The 11,177-nt window shown below is 41.1% G+C and overlaps 1 non-coding gene across 1 annotated transcript; it reads right to left on the bottom strand.

The window, feature by feature from the left end:
• Positions 1-3,105: 3,105 nt before the first annotated feature.
• LOC136506268 (small nucleolar RNA R71) lies at positions 3,106-3,212 on the bottom strand. Its single transcript, XR_010771491.1, has one exon. It is a non-coding gene; the product is annotated as a small nucleolar RNA R71 (small nucleolar RNA).
• Between the last annotated feature and the right edge of the window lie 7,965 nt (positions 3,213-11,177).

The raw sequence follows: 11,177 nt of genomic DNA, 5'->3' as shown, positions 1-11,177 counted from the left end.
TGAAATCAGTCAATGACATGAAGGCCCAGCTGGAGGTTGTGCAGTTGGAGCGGGACGAGTTATGGAACGCCATCAAGCCACTTGCTGACCTGTTTCGTAAGCCAGAGGATGCGGGTACAAGAAGGTGGATGGGTGTGGTAAAGGACATCTGAACCGCTTCAAGGGATATGTGCGCGGGGCTGCCAAGCTCTGCATCAAGCATGTTCTTGGCACCCTCTGAGTACTATATCCTTCTATCGACCTGAACGAGCTGACGGTGGAGTACGATGATGGAGACCACCTTGCCACCGTAGAATGGGTTGAGGAGCATGTTGATGACCTTGCCACCATCATCACCGACGCCTTAGATTTTAACATGGACGGGCTTGATCAGTAAGCTAATGTAATCTTGGTAGAACTTGTGAATCATGTGTGCCTGGTGGGAACTATGTAATGAAACTTAAGCTCTTTTTATTTATACAGGCTTAGAACTTAGTCTGTGTGATTTTGCAAATATAATCCATCTTGTCAGAGTACTTGACACATTTAAGATGGGTAATCTTTTAGATAAGATTGTGATGTGTATAGGCTATAGTCTTGGCGAGCCCTTGCAAAATGCCAATAAGACTGAGTTAGCTAGGCAAAAAGGGGATCAACGTGGTCGCTGTGATTGAAATCGTGTTGGACTTTTATGTTGATGTTAAGTGCTCAAAGTCACTTATTCAAGGAACCCATGTTACGATTGTTTACTGTTAGGATCCCATCAGTAGCCAACGAATTAGGTTACTTGCTTCTGGGATTCACCCTACCCTGGATGACAGGTGATAATTAGACTAAATGTCGATAATTGGCTCCCGGCCAAGGAGATGTAAGCCATTCGGGTAGGAGGCGTATCTCGTGTAATATAGCATAGTACTCGGTATATAGACGAAAAATTGTGTTCGAGTGGTTTTAATTATTTAAGAGATGTATAGCCATGAAAGTAGTCAGATGTGTATTTCGTTTATTACTTTAACAGAGAGGGACAACTACAAAGTTGTGTAGATTGTGAGAAGTAAAATGATAGATGAATCTAGCAAAGAACATTGACTCTGTATTAATAATTGATAATCTTAAGTACAGACACTAGAACTCTGACTTTACTTATATAAACACTGTTCGCCTAAACAACTGTTTAGCCCATTTAAACACCGTGTAAACGCTACACGGTGGTGCGTCATTTCCGTTTAATCACCCGTTTACCCTGTTTAATTGGTCGTTTAGCCCGTTTAATGAGACGTTTTGCTCGAATAATGGCTAAACGGTAGGTGACCGACTATTTACCATTTAGCGTTTAGGAAAACACTAATATAAAAGACACTACTTATTAAGCATAAAATCTCCGTAGCTGGTCAATATTCTAGGAGTTAGGCACTGGGTTGCCATCCTTTATGACTAACTTGAAGGAACCTGGATGGGTAACTTTGGAGACGATGAAAGGGCCTTCCCAAGGACTGAGTAGCTTGTGTCGTCCCATTGTGTTTTGAATACATCTGAGGACTAGATCTCTGACTTGAAAAGTATGAGGGTGTACGTTCTTGTCGTAGTGATGTCGTAGGCCTTGCAGGTATCTGGTAGACTAGAAAAGTGCATTAAGCTTGACTTCTTCGGCACTGTTGATTTCTAGCCGCCAGGTTTCATATGCTTCGCCTTCATTGTACTGTTCAACCCTGGGAGAGTTCCATATCAGATCCGGTGGTAAGATGGCCTCCAAGCCATAAACTAGGAAAAAAGGAGAGTACCCTGTTGCTCTGCTTTGCTGAGTGCGCAATCCCTAGACTACCTTGGGTAACTCGTATATCCACTTGCTACCGAAGTCTTTGAGCTCATCTTATAGCCTAGGCTTGAGTCCAGCTAGGAGTAGCCCATTGGCCTATTGTACTTGGCCGTTTTGCTTGAGGATGAGCTACTAAGGCATAGTCGACGATGATGCCGCAATCTTGAGCCCAACTTCTGAACTCGATAGCTTTAAAGGGTGCGCCGAGATCTATAATGATCCGATTAGGCATACCGAACTGGTACATGATATCTTGCATGAACTCGATAGCCTTTGTAGCATTGAATTTGATGAGTGGCTTGTACTCTATCCACTTGGTAAACTTGTCAATAGCCACATAGATGTATTTGAAGCCACCCAGTGCCCATTTGAGTGGTCCCACCATGTCGAGCCCCCAGCATGAAAAAGGCCATGATGGAGGGATGCAGATGAGGTTCTAGGCTAGGACGTGAGCCTGCTTAGCAAAAAATGGTATCCCATACAACATCATATGAGTTCTTCTGCATCTTTAAGTGTTGTAGGCCAATAGTTCCTAGATCTGAAGGCCTTGCCAACTAAGGTCCGAGTGGCTGCATGATTCCCACAACACCCAGAATGGATTTCTTCTAAAATCAGCTGTCCTTCTTTAGATGTGATGCATTTAAGGAGAACACCAGATGATGCGCCCCATCGGTATAGTCTGTCTCTGACTAGGACGTAATTCTTGCTTCTGCGTGTGATCTGTTCTGCTTCTACCTTGTAGTTGGGCAATTTGTTATCTTGGATATAGTCAATAAAGACTTGTGTCCTTGCTGGGTTAACCACTAGTACCTAGACATTAGGAGTCAGAGTACTAGAGGGTGTGGAGATTTCTTGCTTGATTGAGGGTACTAAAAGTTCCTATACAAAAACATCAGGGGGTACTTGGGCCAAATCAAGAGGAAGCTCAACACCGGTTCCTGAAGTCATGGCTAAGAAGACTCTATGTGAATTCTTAGCTCCAAGTACTAAGAACATCCACACTGGACCAACACTCAAAACCAATAACCTTGAGTTTGAGCTCAAGCTAAGGCACATCAACATGGTTCAAGCTACCCCATTTAGTGGAGGCACATGAAGATGCTAGTGCTCACCTTTAGAATTTTCTAGAGATTAGCAGCACAGTCGTCATCAAGGACGTTGCTCAGGACATCATACTACTCCACCTATTTCCATTCTCACTAGTGGGAAGAGCAAAGCAGTGGTTCTATATCAACAAAGATCACATCAACACTTGGGCAAGATGTTCAAAGGCCTTTCTAGAAAAGTTCTTCCCTGTAGGCAAGACCAATGCCTTAAGATGAAAGATTTCAAACTTCCAATAGCAGAAAGGAGGAACCATTCTTGAAGCATGGGAACGTTTTCAAGAATACATTTCAGATTGTCCTCATCATGGGATGGAAGATTGGTTGCTCATGCAAACTTTCTACCATGGATTAACTCAAAGAGCTCATGAACAACTCGATGCCACTGCTGGAGGATCATTTATGTCACTAACCCTTGGAAAAGCTAAAACTCTTATGGAAAAGATAGCCTCTAATCAAGGCTAGTCATCATGCAACATTCAATCATGCAATAAGAGTGAAGAAGTACCAGAAGAGATGTGTGCATTGTCAACCAAGATGGACACATTGTTGAATTGGATTGAACAATGAGCCAATTACAAGAAAGATCATCAAGCTATTCAAGATGCATTCAATGCTCAGAATGTATGTGGAGAATATTTGGGGGTTGAATTCCCTAAATATCAGGAGGATACAAACATCATTGTCAACAACTCTGCTCCACAACAACAGAGATAAGGGTGGAATCAACAACAATAGTCGACTTACCAAGGTAAGTACCCAGGTAATAACTATAATACTCCTAAACAATCATCCTTGAGGGACCTGATCTTAGAACAAGCTAGGATTAATGAGAATATTTCTAAGAAGCTTGTTTTTAATGATAAGGTCCTAGAAAGCATAAACACTAAAATGGATAGTTTTTCTTCTGCTATAAAAGACCAACTTAGCTATAATAGAAATATAGAATCTCAATTAGCCCAGTTGGCTGCTGCTCTTCTTGTTGCTACTAACCTTGAGAAGATAATCGCCATAACTACAAGAGGTGGCAAGTCTACTCATGATCCACCATATCCGACAAGGACAGGTAAGACACCAGTGGTAGTGCAGGAATAGGAGAAAACAACCGATAAAGTTGAAGAATTTGGGCCACACAAGCGAGAGTTACAACAAGATTTTCTTGACATGACCCTCCTACCGTTTCCATGTAGAAATCAGAAAGCCAAAATGGATGAGCAGTTTGGTAAGTTCGTAGAGGTAATTCAAAAGTCATACATCAACATTCCGTTGCTAGATGCCATACTGGTACCTACCTACACGAAGTATCTCAGAGACATCCTCAACAACAAAAGAAAATTGCCTTCCACTGAGGTAATCAAGTTAACGGAGGAGTGTAGTGCGGCCATCCTAAATACTTCACCTATCAAGAAGAAGGATCTAGGATGTCCCACTATTGATTGTTCGATCGGAAACCAGAACTTCAAGAATGCCTTATGCGATCTTAGAGCAAGTGTTAGTGTCATGCCCAAAAAGGTCTTCGACAAGCTCAACTATTCAACACTTACACAAACATCAATGTGTTTGCATCTAGCCGACCAATCAGTCCGCTACCCTGCGGGAGTCACCAAAAATATTCTGGTAAAAATACATTTTTTTCATTCCCGTAGATTTTGTAGTACTTGACATGCAGGAAGACATGAAAACACCCCTCATTCTTGGGAGACCCTTCCTGAGCACTACAAATGGTCACATTGATGTTAGAGCCAGAGAAATTAAATTCCATATCAATAGAAAGGAAGAGCGATTCGCCTTCAAGCCAAGACCGGAACAATGCTCTAATTTGGAGTGGCGTGAAAAGAAAGTGCAGCCGTTAAGGTCTCCATCTCTGAGACCGATTGATGCACCCAAAGAATAAATTCGAGCGGAGAAGTCTGGTTTGGAGGACTTAAAAACCTCGAACCCTCGCCGGGAGGTAACTTGAAAAATGAGCAAGTTGCTAGGCAAGATTAAGCGGGCGGCCTCGTTCCGTTCAACAAGAAGTTCATCATCCCGAGCGAGTGCCAATATGGATGTCAACCCTCCGTCCCCCGCTATTAGACAGTCATCCCGAGTTGCCCCTACAGAGAAGAACGTTCTACTTCAAGAAAAGCAGCTAAAGCTCCAAAGGGACCGAGAGAAGGACGTATACAAAAAGTTGGAGAACAAGGATTTCGTCCTTACTCCGACCTATGATCCAGCTCTGCTCTAGGCCACACATATGAATTCTGAATTCGATCTGATCTTTAAGACCGTAGGATGGGAAAATGCCTGGGACATTGATGAGCAGGGGTTCAAACTTTTAACTATTGAATTCTTGTGCACATTGCAACCTACCGACTTAGAAGTTTCATTCAGGCTCTTTGGGAAATAATTTTCTATCCCTTGGAAGAACTTTAGTGAACTTCTAGGATTCCATTCATAGTGCATACTAGATGTAGATTTTGCAATTCAAGATTTTGATAGGAAAAAAGTTTTAGCAAGAGATTTCTAAGGAAATAGTCTGCTACCGCCCACGCACTAATGACATCCACCATCCCACCTTGCGTTTTATGCACAAATGGTTAGGGTTCTCACTTTTCCCTAGGAGTGACTTTCATACTATCAGAAATGATGAATTAAAATTGCTCTACACCATGTGTTGGCATTTCTTAACGCAATCACCAAGTGAAGAGGTTTTAAGTCCATCACCAGCAATGGCGCCAGAAATGCCAGTTGGTATTTCTTAACACCATTACTAAGATTTAGTTAATCTTAGCAATGCCATCAAGGAACACCAACTACGATAGTCCTTAAAGATTACAGACATTATCCGCAAGCGTACGGAGCTATCGTTGTAGCATTTCACCTGAAAGTATTTAGGGTATCATTATTTATATTTTCCCAAAAGAGGGCAAGGTATGAATATTCTAGCATAGACATAAACATGATGACATACTTGCATAGTAGACCATAGTTCATAACAGGGGTAGAAATGGTATTTTGTGGATAGTGGACACACATCTGGGCTACCCTCAAGGATAAAAGAGAAATAAAGAATAAAAGAATATTTCTATGTGGAGCCGGCATTTCTAATACAGTCGTGCAAAGAACAATGAATGGTCATACAACCTATATGACTAGAGATAGAACTAAGTTTGGGATGAATGGGGAGATCTCCAAGCACTGGTCTGCCAGCAAGCGCAAGAGACTTGAAAACTCCTACACAATACCCGAACATGGGGGAATACAAGGGACGAACAGGGCTGTCACCACCTGTCGTGTACCTGAGCACCACGCCCGTGTACAAGGAATCTACCTATACCCAGGACTCAAACCCTATGGATTGACAAGCAAGGATATAGGCAACCCCGAAGGAACAACGCACCATCACCCAACCCTACCTCTACTTCAACTCATACGAATTATATGAATGATTAAGCTTAAAGTTAGACATGTTAGGATCGTAACACACAAACTATATACTAGTTCATACATCATGATCATAACATGAAAACTATACTCTAGTTCATATGCATTGCTATATAATTGATGTGAGAGTTTGAACTTGGAAGAACTATTTATAGAAATTTCCATACCGAGTAGCTCTTCTTCCAAGGAGACAAACTATCCTTGTAGCTTTAGCCTTGCTCCAAACTAACACTAAAAGCTAAGAACTAAGCTAAGGATACAAGTAGAGAGGGTAGGGTAGATCCAAATGAGGTGTGTCTTGCATATGATCTCCACCCTTGCTTATATAGTGGAGTGAGGACAGTTTGGTGTGGGAAAAATAGGAAACACCCATGAACTGCCTATGCATGGTGGCATGCAACCGCCAGAGCAAAGTGGGACCGAGATGAGCTGGGGGGCGGTGCGGCCGCACCCTAGGCTCCTCCTCTCGCCACTGCCTTGCTCTGGTGGGCTTCTGGTTGGGCCTAGGTCGCGTCCTCAGTGGTGTTCTGCCTAGATAAAATGTGTAGATGGGTTTCTTCATTTATTTAGCTTTACGCATTTCTGCTTTACGCTTCTTGAATTGCACCTTTTGCTTGGTTTTTTGCTTGGTTTTGAATATGAGCCCTGCAAAACATGTTTTCTCCAATACAAGTGGAAATAGGTTAATAGCTTATGCATATGCATCAAAAGTATGTTCATTTCTCCTATTTTGGATAATAATTGGCTGTCAAATGTTATCGTTATTGACCACCAACACCATGATAAAGAGGAAGAAGGTTTCACCTGTTAAATTAATGATGGATCATTGGCTAGAAATTCCTGGTTTGAAGGGAGATGTTGGGTGCACCTCTCTAGTTACCCGCTTAGCTAAGAATCTGGGATTGCTAGAGGATGCTTCTATCACATACATTGATACTCCCCATTGGTTAATAGATTATAATTATTTTAATCTTGCTCACACTAAAAAAGGGGAGAGATGGGAAATTAGTTATGATGTATGTAGATTACACAACCGAGATCCTGTTACCCAACCGGAACCTCAGTTTATATGTGGTGGATTCTCTTGTTTTTGACCTGTAGAGGAAGGAAGAGGCACCTTGCCGAAGTGCATCAGCGAGGATCACACACAACCCATAGCCTTGATATCGTGGAGATGATCCTATCCCAGAAGGCCCTGCCTACACCAGCTATAGAGGATTAGAGGAGGCAGGACCTTCCTAGGTTCATCATCCTATGCATTCAGGTTGGGACCAGCCAGGGTCTTCCCAACCTGGATATGCTAGATGGGAGCAGCCTACTCAGCACCATTTGGAGAGCTCCTGACAACAGGGCTTGAGTGGGCAATGGGAGGATGGCAACTTTGACTGCTACCAGTAGCCGTCCTATGAGGATATCTCCAGTGGCTATCAGGGAGGACGCATGTCTTTCTCTGGTCACAGCTTCCATGATTAGCACATCGGCCACCATCCGTCGTCCATGCGTTACCATGAGCAGCAGGTGGAGCACGCACATTTCGATAATAGGCTCACCACCATCGAAGAAGGCCAGCAAGAGATCCGAGACACTCTCTACCAGCACTCCCAATGGAAAGAAGAGGCAGGACAGTGCCTTGCCGTTGCCGCCATCCAACAACACCATGAGCAAGAGAACCAGAACTGACAATATTTGTTCTAGGGTCTGAACATTGACCCACCCTTTTGAGGACCACAATAACAACCAGCTTGGGGGAGGAGCCCCCATCATTTCAGGTAAGTTTTTCTTTCTTGTAGTTTATTATTTTCTTTAGTTTGCTTAATTTCTAAATTTGCTATTTATTAAAAAATGCATAACCAAGAAAATAAAACAAAAAATTGCCTTTATCTTTTATATATATATATATATATATATATATATATATATATATTAGTGTGTATAGTTTGCTTTAAGTTTAATTTGCTTAAGGCATGCTTTAGCTTCTTGTATTTTTAAGAGTCATATGAATAAAGGAACTTGAAGATGATCTCACATGATAAAAATGATAAATAGATGCTCTGCTATAATTCTATTCAAGTACCTAGTTTTTAGCCTTGAATTCTCCTGAGTTTTGGATAGAATTGATTTAACATGAGAATTTGCTCTAAACTTGAAACTCGTGGGTAGCAATGTTTGATCTAAGTCTAGGTAATTGATAGATATGATATGAGAAGATCTGAGCTACTATTTATCTAGTTCTAAGTGATACTAAAATTCTGGAGATTTATCTTTGAAAACATAAAAATTCCACATGATGAGACCTTGTATGACAAAGTGTGAATTCCAACCAGAGCCAAACATGTTTATATTTAGGATAGGAAAACCTCCACTCATATGCTGCTTGTTTTGCATTGAGTTTAGTCAAGCTTTATTCATGCCTTATGAGAGGTTTGTCATGCTCTTAAAATAAAGATCACATACACACCACCCACATATGCACTATTCCTACACTAGGGTAGGCGCAAAAACATGCTTTCTATCTAGATCCATCAAAAATGTTTTACTCCTACACCGGGAGAAAACACCAAAAATATGTTCATAGGTTTCCACCAAATAAATGCTCCAAGTTCTAGTTACTATCTCTCCAACAATTGTTATGCAGAAAAGAAGCATGTGGCTATGCAAAAAAATATTCATAAAAAAGAGTTAAGAAAAAAATGGACAAATATCCGAATTATCAAAACAACAGGTACTTAGATGCCTGTCTAAAAAAAGAGAGATATGTTTTCAAGGAGCATAGTACAATTAGGCTAGCTACCACATATATCCTCCATATATTCCACACACATGCACATCTTGACTTGATTGTATGACTTAACTCTCTTTTGATCAATTGTTTGACTTTACAATATATGTATTGCAAGTATGCTCTTTCATGTTATCACCCTTCCTATGAGCTTCACATAAGCCTTAGTTGTAGGAAGAAAGGCATAACATTGTTATTGCCTACGTGAGGATCCACAAATACCACATATTTTGAGAGACTTGAGAGTGTCATACAGTGGAATCTCTGAGTTTTATTTTGAAAATATGCAAAAACTTTGGAATAATGGTTGAACAAAGAGCTTGAGATATAGTGCTTGACTTGACTGTTCTATCTTTCATTTGCCCAAGACCCAAGTGAAGGCCACAAGCCCCATAGTTGAAGGCAACATGAGTAAGTTTGAAAGATAGATCAGTTTGTTCTAATCCAGAGGAGAATTCTTGTTTGAACGCATGCATACTTTTGGGGAGTTGTTACGACCCTAAAATTTCAATTCATTGCTAAGTTTAGGTTTGCTCAAGGACTAGCAAAGGCTAAGCTTGGAGGAATTGTTGACGATAGTTTCTGACCATTATAAACATCAATATAACCCAAAATAATGCATGAAAATGATCACCAACATAGACTTAGGGGTTTAAACTAACAATTTCCATGAGTTTTGGTGAATCTATGTTTTTAGCAGGGTTTAATAAAAAACCATCAAGGAGGACCTAAACGTCAAAGGAAAAAATCAGAATTCCACCATGAAACCAACTCTAGAAGGTTCTAGAGGACTCTAGAAGCCACATCACCGAAGTGGAGCACAAGATGGTAACAGATGGGGCCGCCCGACCCCACCTGCAAGCCGCCCGGCCCCACTTGCAAGCTGCTCGGCCCCCTAGGGGCCCACCTATTAGCCTCATCGCTATGTCGGTTTCCCACCGCCTCCTAGGATCCATCTAAGTCATTGCTTAAGTCAATTTGATCCAAGGGCTCATGTTGTATCCTTAGGACTATATATACCAACCCCACGCCCCCTCCAGATCATCAGGTCATAAGTCAGGGCTAGACAGAAAACTCGAGTTTCTAGAGATTAGAGATTAGAGCTCTAGTTCTTCAAGTTTCTAGTATAGATTAGCTAGCAAGGTTCAAGAAGAGTGTGGGCTATTGCTCAGGATTCTAGATCTGTCATCTAGAGACTGGTATAGCCATTGTATCTCTATATTTATGACTTTGTGCTACTTTAATATTACTATGTTGCTATTTATTATGTTCCTAGTTTGCTCTAGTTCTATGCTTGATATAGTTATGATTAATGATGAGTTTATGCACATGTACGCAAAGCGCTTAACACATTATGCACGTCAGTTAAGTGGTCGACACTATGTAAGCATGTTGCTTAGATATTGTTTGCCTGCGGATGTCCTCTGCACTCTAGGTCATGTGGTAGATCATGGATGTGACACTCCCATTCAGTTTTTTGTAGTCCACTCCCCGTTTGTGGAGCACATAGAACATGATTGCGAAGGTAGACAAGCTCTGTTCTAGATCTTCCTTAGTAATGTTCCTTATGCATAGATCCATAGTTAGTTATACTATAGATGAGAGTGTATATATTAGGGCGTACAAAAGACTTAGTAGATAAGTAATGACTTAGGAATCTTTTGCTCTTAACGAATCTCCTGCTTAGCTATACTATGTTTTATGAGTCTCTATTTCTATCTCTGGAATACCACTATTACCTTACACTTATCATCTATTTACCCTTTGACTTACCCCTGCCATAGCATGTGAGTGATTCTTATCATAAGTACACATATTTGTCAATATCTCTATGCCAACACAACTCCATAAGCTCCTCCCTGTGGTAAAAATATAAATAATAATACCTGGTATACTCCCAGGTGAAATGCTACAATAGTATATTATCTGTGCGCTTGCGGATACTTAATATATATATTTTTCTCTAAAGTTTACAAGTGCCACTAATAATTACCAACCACGCATTTCTAGCATTATGCTAGGGATGACAACCTAGTAACAAGTGATACTAAGAAATGCCAACAATTGTTCAGTC

This window comes from Miscanthus floridulus, chromosome 14, assembly GCF_019320115.1.
Source record: "Miscanthus floridulus cultivar M001 chromosome 14, ASM1932011v1, whole genome shotgun sequence".
NCBI classification, from domain to species: domain Eukaryota; kingdom Viridiplantae; phylum Streptophyta; class Magnoliopsida; order Poales; family Poaceae; genus Miscanthus; species Miscanthus floridulus.
Note: the sequence above shows the minus strand (reverse complement) of the source record. Positions and strands in the feature narration are given on the sequence as shown.